Source organism: Oncorhynchus mykiss, chromosome 1 (genome assembly GCF_057628025.1).
Source record: "Oncorhynchus mykiss isolate SJ-2025 chromosome 1, ASM5762802v1, whole genome shotgun sequence".
NCBI classification, from domain to species: domain Eukaryota; kingdom Metazoa; phylum Chordata; class Actinopteri; order Salmoniformes; family Salmonidae; genus Oncorhynchus; species Oncorhynchus mykiss.
The window spans coordinates 40,046,580-40,066,661 of NC_143022.1; the positions used below are offsets into that span (position 1 = coordinate 40,046,580).

General features: G+C 40.8%; 1 long non-coding RNA gene across 5 annotated transcripts in view; it reads right to left on the reverse strand.

Moving 5' to 3' along the window:
- The window catches only part of LOC149985498 (uncharacterized), a 208,440-nt gene that overhangs the window by 151,766 nt on the left and 36,592 nt on the right, over positions 1 to 20,082 (reverse strand). The window contains exon 3 of one of the 5 annotated variants that reach the window (XR_016494932.1): positions 742 to 5,166. The exons of the other annotated variants lie outside the window; for them this stretch is intronic. This is a non-coding gene — a long non-coding RNA (uncharacterized LOC149985498). Of the gene's footprint in view, positions 1 to 741; positions 5,167 to 20,082 lie in introns of those variants that run through there. 5 annotated transcript variants of the gene reach the window in all.

Here is a 20,082-nt window from a genome sequence, read left to right on the forward strand (position 1 = left end):
TACCATTCAATAATCTGAGACGGCGCTCAGAAATACACAACATTTCTCCGCCATGTTGGAGTCAACAGAAATACGAAATTACATCATAAATATTCCCCTACCATTGATGATCTTTCATCAGAATGCAGTGCCAGGAATCCTAGTTCCGCAATAAATCATAGTTTTGTTCGGTGATGTTCATTACTAGTGTCCAATTAGCTACTTTTGCTAGCACGTTTAGTTCACATGTCCAAACGCTGGCGCTGGTCCATGCGAACTCGGACGAAAACTTATATTCCAGGTCGAATAAACTGGTCAAATTAAGTAGAGAATCAATCTTCAGGATGTTGTTTTCATATATATCCAATAACGTTCCAACCGGAGCATTAGTTTTTGTCTACAGAGTAATGGAACGCATGGCGATATCATGAGAAATGCGCATGACCAGGAACTGGCATTCTGCCAGACCACTGACTCAAATAGCTGCCATCCGGCTCCACAACAAACTAGGGGCTTCATTCCACGTTCTACTGACATCTAGTGGAAGGTGTTGGAACTGCGAACACATCCATATCTTACTGGGATGTGAATAGACGATGAGTTTAACATCAACCAGCCCCAGAATTTCCACTTCCTGTTTGGAAGTGTGCCTGCCATATGAGTTCTGGTATACTCACAGAGATAATTCAAACCGTTTTAGAAACTTCAGAGTGTTTTCTATCCAATAGTAATAATAATATGCATATATTAGCATCTGGGACAGAGTAGGAGGCAGTTCATTATGGGCTTGCAATTCATCCAAAGTGAAAATGCTGCCCTCTATCCCTAAAAAGTTAACAAGAATTTTAGCGTTCGGCTAATATAAGACACTTATATGTACATAAATGTTTAAAATCCATAATATTCATGATTATTTTTTTGAATTGTGCGCCCTCCTGTTTCACCGCAAGTTGTCTAGCGGGACTCCTATACCTAATTAAAGTTAGAGAGGAAGACTTAAGTTTCCATCTTCAGAGATTTTTGCCAGCTAACAAGAGCATACAGATAGCAGTGGTGGTGTCACGACTTCCACCAAATGTGGCCCCTCTCCCTGTTCGAGCGGTGCTCGGTGGTGGTCGTCGCCGGCCTACTAGCTGCCACTGATCCATTTTTTCTTTTCATTTGTGTCTGTCTGTATTGTTTACACCTGTGTCTTATTAGTTGATTTCGGTGGGTATATTTACCTCCGCTGCCTGCTAGTCTTTGTGCGGGATTGTTTTCTGTGGTTACGTTTGTTAGGGGTGTGTGTCTGCTCCACTAGGTTTTCTTTTTCTCACGGCAGTTGTGCCGTTCGGTATGAGTTGAGGAGTAAAGATTTCTCCCCCGTGTGTAAAACTATTTTGCCACTGGGACGTCCTTGCTCTCCTACTCCTGATTCCTGCACCTCCCTCCATTAGGCCGCTCGCAACAGGTGGGTAGTATATGGGGCTTTGGTGACAAAACAGATGGCATTGCAATAGTCTACATCCAGTTTGCTGAGTAGAGTGTAGGGGGCTATTTTGTAAATGACATTGCCGAAGTCAAGGAGTGTATGTTTGCACGAGTGAAGGAGGCTTTGTTGCGAAATAGGAAGCCGATTCTAGATTGAATTTTGGATTGGAGATGCTTAATGTGAGTCTACAGTCTAACCAGACACCTAGATATTTGTAGTTGTCCACATGTTCTAGGTCAGAACCGTCCAGAGTAGTGATGCAAGTCGGGCGGGAGGGTGCAGACAGCAATCGATTGAAGAGCATGCACTTAGTTTTATTAGCATTTAGAAGCATTTGTAGGCCACGGAAGGAGTGTTGTATAGCGTTGAAGTCGTTTGGAGGTTTGTTAGCACGATGTCCAAAGAAGGTCCAGGTGTATACAGAAAGGTGTCGTCTGCGTAGTGCTGGATCAGAGAATCACCAGCAGCAACAGCGACATCATTGATATACACAGAGAAAAGAGTTGGCTCTAGAATTGAACCCTGTGGAACCCTCATAGAGACTGCCAGAGGTCTGGACAACAGGCCCTCCAATTTGACATACTGAACTCTATCTAAGAAGTAGTTATTGAACCAGGCGAGGCAGTCATCTGAGAAGCAAAGGCTATTGAGTCTGCCGATAATAATACAGTGATTGACAGTCGAAAGCCTTGGCCAGGTTGATGAAGATGGCTGCACAGTACTGTCTTTTATCGATGGCAGTTATGACATAATTTAGGGCCTTGAGCGTGGCTGAGGTGCACCCATGACCAGCTCGGAAACCAGATTGCATAGTGAAGGTACGGTGGTGTCGTGTCTTTGGCTATGCCGGATTAAGTGATATGAAATGCTATTCTATAAAATAATTTATCTGTAAATAACACTACCTGATTAAGCTAATCAGGCAAATGTAATTAACTAGAAAGTCGGGGCATCACAAAATAATGTTTATAGAGCTGTTATCTTCCGAATAAACTCTTAAAGACCTAGAAATCTTTGACATTAATAGCAGTCAATATTTAATCGTCACCTTGTTAACTTGTCTTTTGAAGATTTTAGAAAGGCAGGGTAGGATGGATATAGGTCTATAACAGTTTGGGTCTAGAGTGTCTCCCCCTTTGAAGAGGGGGAGATGACCGCGGCAGCTTTACAATCTTTGGGGATCTCAGAAGAGACGAAAGAGAGGTTGAATAGGCTAGTAATAGGGGTTGCAACAAGTTTCTGCAGGGGGTGCTGAGGTGTTGGCCGGGGTAGAGTTAGCCAGGTGGAAAGCATGGACAGCCGTAGGAAAATGCTGGATTTATCGGTGGTGACAGTGTTTCCTATCCTCTGGGAGGAGGTACTCTTATTCTCCATGGACTTTACAGTGTCCCAAAACTTTTTGGAATTAGTGCTACAGGAAGCAAATTTCTGTTTGAAAAAGCTAGCCTTAGCATTCCTATCTGACTGAGTATATAGGTTCCTGACTTCCCTGAAAAGTTGCATATCGCGGGGGCTATTCGATGCTAATGCAGAACGCCACAGGATGTTTTTGTGCTGGTCAAGGGCAGTCAAGTCTGGGTTGAACCAAGGGCAATATCTGTTCTTAGTTCTACATTTTTTGAATGGGGCATGCTTATTTAAGATGGAGAGTCACTTTTGAAAAGCAACCAGGCATCCTCTACTGATGAGATAAGGTCAATATCCTTCCAGGATACCCAGGCCAGGTCGACTAGAAAGACCTGTCAATGTAAGGCCAAATGCAGGAGATGAGAAGCAGGTACAGGGAGTGAACCTTTAATACAGACAGACATGCAACGGAACAGGGACAGCGTCTGGACATTAAGCCGACACAACAAACAATGCTACTACAGGAAACAACATGGAGGAGCAGACATATATGCAGGGGAAAACAACAAAGTGAGGGAGTTCAGGTGAGTCCAATGACCACAGCTGAGCGTAATGATGGTAACAGGTGCTTATGATGACGGGTAGCCTGGCGCCCTCAAGTGCCAGGTGGGGGAGCGGGAGCAGGCGTGACAGTTGATCATTGCTAAACAGCCATTTTTATGTCTTGCCATAGATTTTCTCTCTGGAACTTTCAAGTTGTCTTGCTAAGCAACTCCTGTGTATATTTGACCTTGTGTTTTAGGTTGTTGTCCTCACTGAAAGGTGAATTTGCAGAGCAGTGTTTAGTGCAATAGAGATTGTGTCATCTGTGGATCTGTTGGAGCGGTATGCACATTGGAGTTGGTCTAGTGTTTCTGGGATGATGGTGTTGATGTGAGCCTTGACCAGCTTTTCAAAGCACTTCATGGCTACAGACGTGAGTGCTACGGGTCAGTAACCATTTAGGCAGGTTACCTTGGTGTTCTTGGGCCAAGAGTCTGCTTGAAACATGTCGGTTTTACAGACTCGTACAGGGACAGGTTGAAAATATCAGTGAAGATTTGTGAATCGCTGTGACATACGAAATACGAGTGAGAGTGTAATCAATGTGAAATAATTTTGTTTAAAAAAATTATGAACATGTTAAATTATTTTGTGACGTTTGGAGTAGGTTTTGTAGCTCTGTAGGATAATAATAACATTTAATCACTTTTTGAATTGCATTTTTTAAGGCAGAAAAATATGAAGACAACGGGTGTGTAGACTTTCACTAGGCACTGTAGGTTATATTTTTTCAAACTGTAATTGGAATGATGAAGGATAATGAAGGTGTTATGGAATATCTCCATTCACTTCTTCTACTGCCTGGCATCTGACTAACCATTTCCAGCTCGAATCAACAGATAAGGGGAGAGAACCATGTCACATGTATTTCCACTCTGGTAGAGAAAGGAGAAAGAGAGAGCGGGAGAAGGAGAGCAAGAGGGGAGAAAGAGAGAGTGGTTGGAGAGATAGGGGAGTGGAGAGAAGTTGAGAGAGATAAGGGAGAAGAGAGCAGGGCTATGGGGGGTGAAAGAGAGAAAGAGGCAGAGGGAGGGATCGAAAATCTGGAGGAGTCAAGAGGTAGAGACGATGGGAAAATCAATCACCTCTCTTGACCACAATCAATAGCCACCACAAACCCACCAAGTGACAGAAACAGACCATTGAGTGACTCCTATTTCTGTGTCTCCTCCAACCATGTTCTCTTATGCCATTATACACTAACAGCATGTGGTGTATGGAGTTTACAGTTTACTGTTCAGGACCCAATTCAATCAATAGCAAATAAACTAGTGTGGTTTTACACCAAGTAAACCCGACACACACTATATACAGACTGTTCCTATCATGGACACTAATATTGGATAATGACCCGGAACCACACCTGCCTTTTCAAATACATTATATACAGTCGTGGCCAAACGTTTTGAGAATGACACAAATATAAATTTTCACAAGTATGCTGCCTCAGTTTGTATGCTGGCAATTTGCTTAAACTCCAGAATGTTATGAAGAGTGATCAGATGAATTGTAATGAATTGCAAAGTCCCTCTTTACCATGCAAATGAACTGAATCCCCCCCAAAAACATGTCCACTGCATTTCAGCCCTGCCATAGAAGGACCAGCTGACATCATGTCAGTGATTCTCTCGTTAACACAGGTGTGAGTGTTGACGAGGACAAGGCTGGAGACCATTCATGTTGATTGAGTTCGAACAACAGACTGGAAGCTTCAAAAGGAGGGTGGTGCTTGGAATCCTTGTTCTTCCTCTGTCAGCCATGGTTACCTGCAAGGAAACACGTGCCATCATCATTGCTTTGCACAAAAAGGGCTTCACAGGCAAGGATATTGCTGCCAGTAAGATTGCACCTAAATCAACCATTAACTCTTGATACTACCCATCCCGGGTCCGGGAGCGTAATCATCAACTGACACTAATTAGCATAACGCAACGGACATAAATATTACTAGAAAATATTCCTATTCATGAAATCACAAGTGAAATATATTGAAACACAGCTTAGCCTTTTGTTAATCACCATGTCATCTCAGAATTTGAAAATATGCTTTACAGCCAAAGCAAGACAAGCATTTGTGTAAGTTTATCGATAGACTAGCATAGCATTATGACTAGCTAGCAGCACAAAAATGAGAAAATCAGAAAAGCAATCAAATTAAATCGTTACCTTTGATGAGCTTCAGATGTTTTCACTCACGAGACTCCCAGTTAGATAGCAAATGTTCCTTTTTTCCAAAAATATGACTTTTGTAGGCGAAATAGCTATATTCCAATATAGCTCCATAATATCGACAGAAACATGGCAAACGTTTTTTATAATCAATCCTAAAGGTGTTTTTTAAATATCTATTCGATAATATATCAACCGGGTCAATTGCCTTCTTAGTAGGAGCGAGAGAAACAATGGCCGCATTTGTCTATTATGCATATATCACTCTGAGAGCCACCAGCTGACCACTGACGCAATGTTGTCGCTCACGCTCATTTTTCAAAATAAAAGCCTGAAACTATGTTGTGACACTAGACACATTAGGGAAGCCATAGAAAAAGATGTAAAGAAAACACATTCAGTTTTATAGCCTTTAGTCCCTATATTTCAATGCTAGAAAACAGCTATTCTCTCCAAGAAAAGAGCGGTTTCATGCTGAGGTAAATAACCCTAACACCCTGGGGCTGCATGTGTCTCTGCTTTATCCTGATTTCATTAGAAAAACAGACGCACAAAATAAACCTTGTAGTCTGGTTGATATCCCTTTCACTGCTCAATAGGGACTCAAAGGAACGCAGAGGTTTCAAAATAAGAGTCACTTCCTGATTGGATTTATCTCAGGCTTTCGCCTGCAATATCAGTTCTGTTATACTCACATACAATATTGTAACAGTTTTGAAAACTTTAGAGTGTTTTCTATCCTAAGCTGTCAATTATATGCATATTCTAGCATCTTGTCCTGAGAAATAGCCCGTTTACTTTGTGAACGTTATTTTTCCAAAAATGAAAATACTGCTCCCTAGTCACAAGAGGTTTTAAGAAAGTCTCAAGCTTTTCCTTGTCTGAGGTAGAGCATCTCATGATAAGCTGTAGACCACACCAATTACCAAGAAAATAGTGCCCCCCAGCCTTAAGAGATTTTAACAGTCTGAAGGCCTGGTGGTAGAAGCCGTTTCCAAGCCTCTAGGTCACGGCTCTGATGCACCTGTACCGTCTGCCAGATGGTAGTTGTGTGAACTGCCTGGGTGGCTGAGGTCCTTAATGATCTTCTTTGCCTTCCTTCAACACAGAGTGCTGTTAAATATCCTGGAGGGCAGGCAGCGAGCCCCCAATGGTGCGTGGGACTGACCCCGCCAATCTCTGAAGAGCCATGCTGTTGCCTTACCTGGTGTTGATGCAGCCTGATGAGAATGCTCTCAATGGTGCATCTGTAGAGGTTTGTGAGTGTTTTAGGGCTCATGAAGAATTTCATGAGCTGCCTGAGATTGAAGCGGCACTGTTGTGCCTTCACCGCAGTGTAGATGTGATGGGACCATTTCAAGTCTTCAGTGATATGCAGGCAGAGGAACTTGAAGCTATTGACCCTCCCCATCATGGCCCCGATGATGTGGATGGGGGCGTGCTTTCTAATCTGTCTCCTGTAGTCCACGATCAGCTCCTTGGTTTTGTTGACATTGAGGGAGAGGTTATTGTCCTGGCACCACTCTGCCAGGGCTCTAACCTCCTCTCAGTAGGCTGTCTCATCATTGTTGTTGGTAAGGCATACCACTGTCATGTCATCAGCAACTCGATGAGTGGCCTGAACAGGGATTACAGTAGGGGGCTAAGCACAAACCCCTGGGGGTCCCCCGTGTTGTCGATCAGTGTTGTGGAGGAGTTGTTGCATATCCTCACCACGTGGGGTCGACCTGACAAAAAGTAAAGGACCAAGTTGCACAAGGATGTTTCAGATCCAGGACCCTGAGCTTATTGACAAGCTTGAGGGCAAAGCTGAACTGTAGTCGATGAACAGCATTCTAACATATGTATTCATCTTGTCCAGGTGGGATAGGGCGGTGTGTTGTGCACCAGTAGTTCCTGGATCTGTTGGGGTGGTATGCAAATTGTAGAGGGTTTAGGGTGTCGGGTAAGGTGTACAGTTGAAGTCGGAAGTTTACATACACCTTAGCCAAATACATGTAAACTCAGATTTTCACAATTCCTGACATTTAAAAAGGTAAAAAGGCCCTGTCTTAGAAGTCAGTTCGGATCACCACTTTATTTTAATAATGTGAAATGTCAGACAAAAAGTAGAGAGAATGATTTATTTCAGCTTTTATTTCAATCATCACATTCCCAGTGGGTTAGAAGTTTACATAAAACTCAATTGGTATTTGATAGCATTGCCTTTAAATTGTTTAACTTGGGTCAAATGTTTTGGGTAGCCTTCCACAATCTTCCCACAACAAGTTGGGTGAATTTTGGCCCTTTCCTCCTGACAGAGCTGGTGTAACTGAGTCAGGTTTGTAGGCCTTCTTGCTAGCACATGCTTTTTCAGTTCTGCCCACAGATTTTCTATAGGATTTATGTTGGGGCTTTGTGATGGCCACTCCAATACCTTGACTTTGTTGTCCTTAAGCCATTTTGCCACAACTTTGGAAGTAAGCTTGGGGTTATTGTCCATTTGAAAGACCCATTTGTGATCAAGCTTTAACTGATGTCTTGAGATGTTGCTTCAATATATCCGCAGAATTTTCCTTTCCTCATAATGCCATCTATTTTGTGACGTGCACCAGTCCCTCCTGCAGCAAAGCACATCCACAACATGATGCTGCCACCCCCATGCCTCATGGTTGGGATGGTGTTCTTTGTCATGCAAGCCTCCCCCTTTTTCCTCCAAACATAACGATGGTCATTATTAGAAGTCGACCGATTATAATTTTTCAACGCAGATACCGATTATTGGAGGACCAAAAAAAGCCCATACGGATTAATCAGCCAATTTTTATTTATTTAAGTGTAATAATGACAATTACAACAATACTGAATGAACACTTATTTTAACTTAATATAATACATCAATAAAATAAATGTTGCCTCAAATAAATAATGAAACATGTTCAATTTGGTTTAAATAATGCAAAAACAAAGTGTTGGAGAAGAAAGTAAAAGTGCAATATGTTCCATGTATGGGAGGAATTATGTACATAAATACTGTAGCACAAGAGAGAGATACACTTATAGAGTGCATTTGCCATTCTGGTAAAATACATTGTCTATTGTATAGGAGAGGAGAACAGAGGAGGCCATAGATGTATAGTCTGCTGATCTTAGACAACCACATGAAGAGAAGGCGACACATAGGCGCCTAGGACAGCTGGACATACAAAGGTCAGAGGGATATACAAAGGAGGGGGTCAGCCAAATGACCAACTGATGGATTATAGACATAGCCCACATTTTTAGGACAGGGAGATGCTGAAGGAATGACAGAGGAGACACATAGTCTGCTGACCCTCGATAACACACAAACAGGAGAACGCATTAAGCTGAGTGCAGGGAAAAAGCAAGGGTCTTGTCATCATTATAATCTGATGGAAAGCAGATATGGGCATTATTGGGCTGAACAAGCAGGATGCACGGATTGGGATGTAACTTAATTTGCATGTGGGATGGACTCATATGTTGTATGTGTATAAATCAGAGCGAGTGCTCTGAAAAAGTGTGTGTGTTCCGCGGACCACTCCGGCTTGCAATACGTTGTATTAAAAAGTCTATTATTGTATTCACCAGTTCTTGCAAGTGTCATATTTTGAAATGATTAGCCACGACACATGTAAGAAAGCTAACGTTTAAGTTCCTTGCTCAGAACATGAACCACCAGCTTTCAAATGTTCTCATTTTAACATGAGTCTTCATTATTCCCAGGTAAGAAGTTTTGGGTTGTAGTTATTATAGGACTATTTCTCTCTATACCATTTGTATTTCATTAACCTTTGACTATTGGATGTTCTTATAGGCACTTTAGTATTGCCAGTGTAACAGTATAGCTTCCGTCCCTCTCCTCGCTCCTACCTGGGCTCGAACCAGGAACACATCGACAACAGCCACCCTCGAAGCAGCGTTACCCATGCAGAGCAAGGGGAACAACCACTCCAAGTCTCAGAGCTAGTGATGATTGAAACGCTATTAGCGTGCACCCCGCTTACTAGCTAGCCATTTCACATCGGTTACACCAGCCTAATCTCATGAGTTGATAGGCTTGAAGTCATAAACAGCACAATGCTTGAAGCACAGGGAAGAGCTGCTGGCAAAATGCATGAAAGTGCTGTTTGAATGAATGCTTACGAGCCTGCTGCTGCCTACCATCGCTCAAATCAGACTGCTCTATCAAATCATAGACTCAATTATAACATAATAACACACAGAAATATAAGCCTATGGTCATTAATATGGTCGAATCAGAAAACAAAATGTTTATTTCAGTGAAATACGGAACCGTTCGTTAAGTCTAAATATTTCTGTTACATTGTACAACCTTCAATGTTATGTCATAATTAAGTAAAATTAGTTAATTAAGGCAAATTAGTTTGCAATGAGCCAGGCGGCCCAAAACTATTGCATATACGGTGACTCTGCGTGCAATGAACGCAAGAGAAGGGACACAATTTCATCTGTTTAATATTTTCTGCTAACCTGGATTTCTTTTAGCTAAATATGCAGGTTTAAAAATATATACGTCTATGTATTAATTTTAAGAAAGGCATTGGTTTTTTCATTAGGTACAGTCGTGCAACGATTGTGCTTTTTTCACAAATGCGCTTTTGTTAAATCATCCCCCTGCGTTGCATCGATTATATGCAACGCAGGACATGCTAGATAAACTAGTAATATCATCAACCATGTGTAGTTAACTAGTGATTATGATTGATTGATTGATTGTTTCTTATAAGATAAGTCTAATGCTAGCTAGCAACTTACCTTGGCTTCTTACTGCATTCGCTTAACCTTTTATAACTGGGGGATTTTTGGATAAAAAACGTTCCCGTTTTAAACGGGATATTTTATCACGACAAGATGCTCGACTATGCATATAATTGACAGCTTTGGATAGAAAACACTCTGACGTTTCCAAAACTGCAAAGATATTGTCTGTGAGTGCAACAGAACTGATGTTACAGGCGAAACCCAGATAAAAATCCAAATCAGGAAGTGCCGCATTTTTTGAAACCGCCTCATGCCAATGACTCCTTATATGGCTGTGAATGAGCTATGAATGAGCTTACATTTTCTACGTATTCCCCAAAGTGTCTACAGCATTGTGACGTCTTTTTACTCATTTATGTTGAAGAATAGCCGTAAGGGACCACATTGAGCAAGTGGTCACATGATGGCTTCCGCAGAAAATCTTGCGTAAAGTATTGAGGTAGCCATTATTCCAATCGCTTCTTATTAGAAACCAATTGTCCCGACGGATATATTACTGAATTGTTATGTGAAAAACATCTTGAGAATTGATTATAAACAACGTTTGCTACGTTTCTGTCGATATTATGGAGCAAATTTGGAAAAAAGTTTGGCGTTGTAGTGACTGCATTTTCCGGTCGATTTCTCAGCCAAACGTGAAGAACAAACGGAGCTATTTCGCCTACAAAAATAATATTTTTGGAAAAAAGGAACATTTGCTATCTAACTGGGAGTCTCCTGAGTGAAAACATCCAAAGTTCTTCAAAGGTAAATTATTTAATTTGATTGCTTTTCTTATTTTCGTGAAAATGTTGCCTGCTGGTAGCAGAGCCTAGCCATAGCATTATGCCATGATAAACTTACACAAATGCTTGTCTAGCGTTGGCTGTAAAGCATATTTTGAAAATCTGAGATGACAGTGTGATTAACAAAAGGCTAAACTGTGTCTCAATATATTTCATTTGTGATTTTCTAGGAAGATTTATGTCCGCTGCGTTATGCTAAATAGTTTGAGGCTATGGTTACGCTCCCGCATGCGGGTTTGAGAGTCATGAGATGCTTAACTGACTTGCCTGTTTAAAGGTGTGAAAATAAAAAATTAAAATTAAAAAAATCGGCCAAATCGGTGTCCAAAAATACCCATTTCCGATTGTTATGAAAACTTCAAATAGGCCCTAATTAATCGGTTGACTTCTAGTCATTATGGCCAAATAGTTATATTTTTTGTTTCATCAGTCCAGAAGACATTTCTCCAAAAAGTATGATCTTTGTCCCCATGTGCAGTTGCAAATCATAGTCTGGCTTTTTTTGGGGCGGTTTTGGAACAGTGGCTTCCTCCTTGCCGAGCAGCCTTTCAGGTTATGTCGATATAGGACTCATTTTACTGTGGATATAGATACTTTTTTTTACCTGTTTCTTCCAGCATCTTCTCAAGGTCCTTTTCTGTTGTTCTGGAATAGATTTGCAATTTTCGCACCAAAGTACGTTCATCTCTAGGAGACAGAATGTGTCTCTTTCCTTGGCGTTATGACGGCTGTGGGGTCCCATGATGTTTATACTTGCGTACTATTGTTTGTACAGATGAACGTGGTACCTTCAGGCGTTTGGAAATTGCTCCCAAGGATGAACCAGACTTGTGGAGGTCTACACATTTTATTCTGAGGTCTTGGCTGATTTCTTTTGATTTCCCATGATGTCAAGCAAAGAGGCACTGAGTTTGAAGGTCGGCCTTGAAAAACATCCACAGGTACCCCTCCAATTGAGTGAAATGATGTGTCTGTAAATAATTGTTAGACAAATTACTTGTGTACTGCACAAAGAAGACATTCTAACCGACTTGACAGAACTATAGTTTGTTATTAACAAGGAATTTTTGGAGTGGTTGAAAAATGAGTTTTAATGACTCCAACCTAAGTGTATGTGAACTTCTGACTTCAACTGTAGGTGATATGGTCCTTGACATTCAAAGCGCGATAGTAATTTAGTTTGGTTACCATTGCCTCTTGGGTACAGGAACAATGGTGGACATCTTCACGCATGTGGTGACAACAGACTGGGAAAGGGAGAGATTGAATATGTCCGTAAACACTCCAGCCAGCTGGTCTGCGGATGCTCTGAGGCTGCGGCTAGGGATGCCATCCGGGCAGGCAGCTTTGCTCACGTCGGCCAGAGATGGAGAGCACAGAATCATCCTTAGCTGCGGGGAACCAGCGGCAGTGGCTCAATGTTGTTTTTCTTGAAGTGGGCGAAAAATATGTTTAGCTTGTCTTGAAGTGAGGAGACATTGTCTTCGACTCAGCTGGTTTCCCATTTATCATCTATGATTGTCTGTTCTTGCCAGATTAGTTGTGTCTGTGCCATTAAATTGCGACTCCACTGTCTTTTCGCCTCTTTGATTGCCTTACGGAGGTCGTAGCTTGTCCATATTTCCGGTCACCTTACCATGGTTTACCCGTTTGGGATAGGGGGCAGAATTTTCACGTTTGGATGAAAAGCGTGCCCAGAGTAGACTTCCTGCTACTCAGTTCTAGTTGCTAATATATGCATATTATTAGTATGCATATTATTATTATTTGGATAGAAAACACTATAAAGTTTCTAAAACTGTTTGGATGATGTCTGTGAGTATGACAGAACTCATATGGCAGGCGAAAACCTGACAAAAATCCAACCAGGAAGTGGGAAATCTGAGGTTTGTAGTTTTTCAGTGGCTATGGGGTCAAATTGCACTTCCTACGGTTTCCACTAGATGTCAAGTCTTTACAACCCTGTTTGATGCTTCTACTGTAAAGGAGGGGCTCATAAGGGCTCTTTGAGTAATTGGTCTGTCAGAGTGACACAAGCTCGTGACGCTCGTTCACGTGAGAGGTAGCTTGCGTTCCATTGCTTTTCTAAAGACAAAGGAATTCTCCAGTTGGAACATTATTGAAGATTTATGTTAAAAACATCCTAAAGATTGATTCTATACATCGGTTGACATGTTTCTACGGACTGTAACGGAACTTTTTGACCTTTTGTCTGGACCTAGTGCTCACGCCTCATGATGATGGATTACTGGGCTGAACGCGCTAACAACAAGGAGGAATTTGGACATAAATTATGAACTTTGTTGAACAAATCAAACATTCATTGTGGAACTGGGAATCCTGGGAGTGCATTCTGATGAAGATCATCAAAGGTAAGTGAATATTTATAATGCTATTTCTTTTTTTTCAATTTAAAGTTTTCTTGTTTTTCAATCAACCAACAAAACACATTCCACATTCACAGATGTGACAGGCTTTAAAAAAATAAAAAATAATAATACTTTTGAAAAAATAAAAATACAATTAAAATGAATGATAAAGTCAAATAAAAGCATTTATTTCTCTTAATCTATATATTTTCCTTGGTACATATATATATATACATACATACGCACATATACATACACACACACACGTACTCAAAAACTAAATTGAAATAAAAACACACAAAAAAAAAAAAAAAAACATAACACTTGCAGCAGCACTATCAAGGTTCTTATCAGCTATTTCAAGCATTCGCTGAGACGACGGGCCAATAAATCATTTTTAGGTTTTACAGTACCTTACACAACATGTATCTGCGCATTTCCCTAGTCACTGTCTCTGAGTGCCGTACTCAGAATATTGCATGGTGTGCTTTTTCCTGTAAAGTTAAAAAAAAAATCTGACAGAGAGGTTGCATTAAGGAGAATTCTATCTTTAATTTTGTGAATAACACTTGTATGTTTTACCATTGTTTATTATGAGTATTTCTGTAAATTCATGTGGCTCTCTGCAAAATCACTGGATGTTTTGGAAGCAAAACATTACTGAACTTCACGCGCCAATGTAAACTGATATTTTTGGATGTAAATATGCACTTTATCGAACAAAACATACATGTATTGTGTAACATGATGTCCTATGAGTGTCATCTGATGAAGATCATCAAAGGTTAGTAATTAATTTTCTCTCTATTTCTGCTTTTTGTGACTGCTCTCTTTGGCTGGAAAAATGTCTGTGTGTGTTTTTGTGACTTGGCTCTAACCTAACATAATCATATGTTGTGCTTTCGCTGTAAAGCCTTTTTGAAAATCGGATGGGTAGATAAACTTCTTGTTAATCTTTCATTTGGTGTATTGCACTTGTTAATCTGTGAAAGTTGCATATTTAAAATAATATATTTTTGAATTTCGCGCACCTCCTTTTCAGCAGAATGTTGTCGAGAGGTGCCGCTATTGGAACCCCTAGCCATAAGAAGTTTTAAATGTGATGGTTTGTGTTTTCAGTTTTGCCCCAATGCTGTCATTTTTCCACGTTTTTTGGTTGGAGTATGCTCAAATCATCACTGTTGGAACAACATCTTCTATGCACTACCTGATGAACTCAGTGATGTAGTCTGTGTAGTTGTTGATGTTATTCTAGGAGGCAACTCAGAACATTTCCCAGTCCATGGAAGCAAAACAACCCTGAAGCATAGATTCCGATTGGTCAGACCAGCGTTCTAGTCAGTTCTAGTCACGGGCAATTCCTGCTTCAGCCAAAAGGTGGGTAGAAGCAAGATGGAGGAGTGATTTGATTTGCCGAAAGGTGGGCAGGGGAAGGGTTTGTGTCCATCTCGAAAGGGAGAGTAGCAGTGATGCAAGGTATGGTCTGAGTGCATGTGGAATTTGATTTCCTGGTGAAGTTTTGTTAAACGTTCCTTAAATCTGTTCTCATCAAATCACCAGCCACTATGAATGCAACTTCTGGATGTGCGGCGTCTAGTTTATTAAAAGTCCTGTATAAATCTGTGAGAGCTCGAGTGGCTTTGGCCTGTGGGGGAATGTATACAGCCGTGAGGATAAAGGAAGAAAATTCCCTCAGATGATAATGGGGTCGACATTTATCATCAGGAACTCCAACTTGAGTGAACAGAATGACGAGAGCTTTTCACATTGCTCAGGTCACACCAAGAGTTGTTTTTTTTCCCAAATGCCCTTGTCCTATCCCCCTGGTTGAAGGGCTGGGTCAGGTACCGATGGTGTAAGCCACATCTCAACAAAACAGAGAACACTGCAGTCTCTCACCAGATAAGGCAACAAGGCAACGGTCTATGTCAGCACCATCTTGTAAATAAAAATAACATGCATACAAGAAATGCATACAAGAAATGCCTACCTTAATATATTCTGACACATTGGTTGATTTAAAGGATATCCGCTTTACAATATTAACATAATATTATACTGAACAGAACTGTGTATTGTGCAAAAACAGAGGATGCAGTTCTCTCCTCTACCAGAAGAGAGTACTGTGGCTATGCATCTCTCATATCTACTGAAGGGCAATTTACCTATCCCTATTCACTGGTGTTTGTTCACAAAGTGATGTATGGTAATTGAGGTAGCTAGTTCTCTGTGTGAATCAGTTGCTGAGAATGTTATTTCCCTTGAACCATCATGACCTTCTTTAAAAAATGTTATAGAGAACATGCATTTGACTAACTTTACACTTCTGAACTCATATCTCCTCTACAACCTCAAATATCAAGTTTGAACTTAAGCCTCTCAAAATCACTACTTTATATGGGGGCAGCATCTCTAACCTAGTATAGAAGGGAGGGCTCCAACACCACTATGCCTCAATGCAGCAGTATAGTGGGGAAGCCTCTAACACAAGTGTTGTTTATTAAAACTCTGCATGCCAACATAATGAGGTAGGATTAGCCGAGAGTCCGCCTTGTCTCATTATCCCTTTAGAGCGTCTCAGCCTCATCCAGGTTTTAATTACGCTAGGCCGCAAGAGTCCCGGTGCATCCTCCCAAGCTTCTGATCTTCAAAGGGCCCCCTCTTGTCAAAGCACAAAGGAGCCAGAGGCATCCACCCTCACCTGACTGCGTCCTGGGGGTAGGCCCTTGGATCTGGAGGCTTATGGAGGGAGCTGTGCGTGTTTGTGTGTGTCCATCTAGAGCAGTGTTTCACGACCCTGGTCCTCGAGTACCACCAACAGTGCACATTTTTCTTGTAACCCTGGACAAACACATCTCATTGAGGGCTTCATGATTAGTTGAGAAATTGAATCAGGTGTGCTTGTCCAGGGTTACAATAAAAACGTGTATTGATTTGTGGGATTTTCAGTACTTCAGCATAATGTTTTCTACAAGTTTGCTCGGGGTTCTGTTTAAAGTCATGCTGTCACGTTGATTTAAGGTTTTACTTAACTCCTGTGTTTCTAGGCTGTCTCGCTCACCTATTCAGTTTGTTTACATAGTGTCTTGGTGACTCAAAATATTTTTGGTTATTTGTTTACTGCATCCGTTTGCATTGACATAGTAAACAGTAAATGTTTTGAGGCTACACGTTTTTTGGGGGTCTTCACTTCAGTTTTAAACATTTTTAGCGTCAATAATGCCCAGCAAACCTTCAACGTCGCGCACACGTAGTTTTTTGGTCTTTGTTTTAAGCTTGCTCAGCGTCAACTAGACAACTTTTATAATTATAATTATTTTTAATTGTCTTACTACGATTTCCTTACTTCAAATTAGGTTTTTGGCTGAGTCTTTTATACATTTTATTAATTTTCTCTCTCAATACCGGTTATAAGACTGGGAATATAATTATATACTTCTACAAGTGGTGCTTTTGTAAATTCGTTTGCACAAGGATTCACATTTTATTTCATAAAAAATAAAAAATATATATTTTTGCTGTTTGATCCACTAACAAAACACGACTTTAAAGAGCGGGACTGTGGGTTTAGGTTTAAGACCGGACTCTCACAGACATTCTGTGCGAGGAGAACATGTTCTATTTTGGGGAGGTATTGTCTGGGATGGGGGGAGGGGGGAGATTGAATTGTTCAGTTCTAATGTTGTCATTGTCTTTTTTTCGTTTTTTTTTCTGTACTTTTTCCAAACATCTACCACCATACATTATTACTCTGAAACAAGTTATTCTGGGGGTTTTGGGCGCTCATTGCTTTTCCATTCTATGCTCAAATGACAGGGTTGTATAACGGAATGCCCAGAGGGGCCGAAATAATGCAATCAAGTACATTTCGTGGAACATCAAAGGGGTTAATAACCCGGTGAAGCGTAACTGGGTGTTGACACACTTAAAGGATGTGAATGCAAATGTTGCATTTCTTCAAGCGACTCACTTGAGGACTGGTGAGCATTTTAGGATGCGTAGGAACTGGGTTGGTCAAGTGTTCCACTCTAACTTTCATAGTAAATCAAGAGGTGCTGCCATTTTGGTTGATAAAGCTACTCCCTTTGTAGCTTCTGAGATTATTGCTGATCCTAAGGGACGAAACGTCATAGTAACTGGTAAATTGTTTTCTACCCCTCTTGTTTTGGCTATTTAGATTCTCATTTGTTGATTTTAGGGGGGGGATTTCAACTGTAAAATGTCCCCAGTTCTTGAGAAGTCCTCACGAACAACTACAGGCCCATCTAAATGTGACCTACTTATTCCATCCTTTCTTCAGAAATATGCTGTGTTTGAGGCCTGGCGTTTCCTACATCCTACAGATAGACAACATTCCTTTTATTCTCATGTTCATCAAACATACTCCCGGATTGATTTTTTTTTATTTTTGGACAAAACTTCTGCCTAACCTTCGGCAGTGTACTTACGAGAGTATTGTTATTTTTGACCATTCACCATTAGTGCTTGAACTAGAGTTTCCCCAGCGACCTCCTATGTGTTATCAATGGCGTCTCAATCCCATTTTACTCTCAGATAAGGAGTTTGTCAATTTCCTTTCTTCTGAAATCACCTTATTCCTAGAAACTAATTCAACACCAGGTATGTCCTGCTCTACCATATGGGAGTCTCAAAGCATACCTACGTGGCCAAATTATTTCTTATTAAGCCAACCAAAACAGAGTTCGCTCTCAGCGACTTGGGGACCTGAGCAAGTCCATAGCCACATTGGATGAGAAGTATGCTACGGATCCTTCCTATGATCTGCATAAAGAGCGCCAACTACTCCAATCTGAATTTGATGAGCTTTCTACCAGGCAAGCTGAACAGTTACTCTTGCGAGCTCGGTACAGAGTGTATGAACAAGGCGACAAGGCCAGTAAACTCCTTGCACATCAGATCCGTAAATCTGAGGCCTCATGTTTAATCCCACAAATAAGGACCCCGGCTGGTGCCACCACAGTTATGCATAAAGAGATCAATGATCAATTCAAACAATTTTACTCTGCGCTATACACCTGAATCCCCTCAAGACCCTTTGCTGATTGATTCCTTCTTTAATGGCTTGAATATGCCTTCAATTGATACAGACTCCCATGACTGTCTAGAAGAAGAATTTACACCTGAGGAGATTGCAACAGAAGTGTCCGCAATGAAAAGTGGTAAATCACCGGGTCCGGACGGTTTTCCAACCGAATTTTACAGGACATTTTCTGGTCTGCTTTGCCCATTCTTGTCTCGACTATTTGCATAGTGCCTTAACCTTTTGGATCTCTAGGGGCGCTATTTCATTTTTGGATAAAAAACGTTCCCGTTTTAAGCGCAATATTTTGTCACGAAAAGATGCTCGACTATGCATATTCTATATATGCATATATTTTTTGAAAGAAAACACTCTGAAGTTTCAGAATCTGCAAAGATATTGTCTGTAAGTGCCCCAGAACTCATTCTACAGGCGAAACCAAGATGAAACGTCAAACAGGAAATGAGCAGAATTTCTGAAGCTCTGTTTTCTAATGTCTCCTTATGTGGCTGTGAATGCGACAGGAATAAGCTTAGACCTTCTGCCGTTTCCCCAAGATGTCGGCAGCATTGTGGCGCATTTGTAGGCATATCATTGGAAGATTGACCATAAGAGACTACATTTTCCAAGTGTCCGCCTGGTGTCCTGCGTCGAAATTGGTGCGCAAAGCCAGCTGCAAGTTCTTTTTCCATTTGATTGAGAGGAGAAACCATGCTTCCACGAACGATATATCATCGAAGAGATATGTGAAAAACACCTTGAGGATTGATTCTAAACCACGTTTGCCATGTTTTCAGTCGATATTATGGAGTTAATTTGGAAAAAAGTTCGCGTTTTGAGGACTGAATTTTCAGGGTTTTTTTGTAGCCAAATGTGATGTACAAAACGGAGCTATTTCTAATACACAAAGAATCTTTTTGGAAAAAACTGAGCATTTGCTATCTAACTGAGAGTCTCCTCATTGAAAACATCCGAAGTTCTTCAAAGGTAAATTATTTTATTTTAAGGATTTTATGTTTTTGTTGAAATGTTGCGTGCTGGATGCTAACGCTAATGCTAACGCTAAATGCTATGCTAGCTAGCTACTTTTACACAAATTATTGTTTTCCTATGGTTGAGAAGCATATTTTGAAAATCTGAGATGACAGTGTTGTTTACAAAAGGCTAAGCTTGAGAGATGGCATATTTATTTCATTTCATTTGCGATTTTCATGAATAGTTAACGTTGCGTTATGGTAATGAGCTTGAGGCTGTAGTCACGAGACCGGATCCGGGATGGGGAGATCAGAGAGGTTAATACCTCAAAGCTACCGCCTAGTCTTTATCAGGCTTCAATTTCATGACTATTAAAGAAAAAGACCCCTGGAATCTGGATCCTATCGCCCAATCTCGCTTTTAATACATTGAAATTAAAATGACAATGCTTGTAAGGCAAGCACACTAGATGATCAAAACATTAGATCACATCAATTTAGCCTGAATGGGTTTGCCAACTCCCCAACTGTACAAGACTAGCATGTTATAACTAAACAT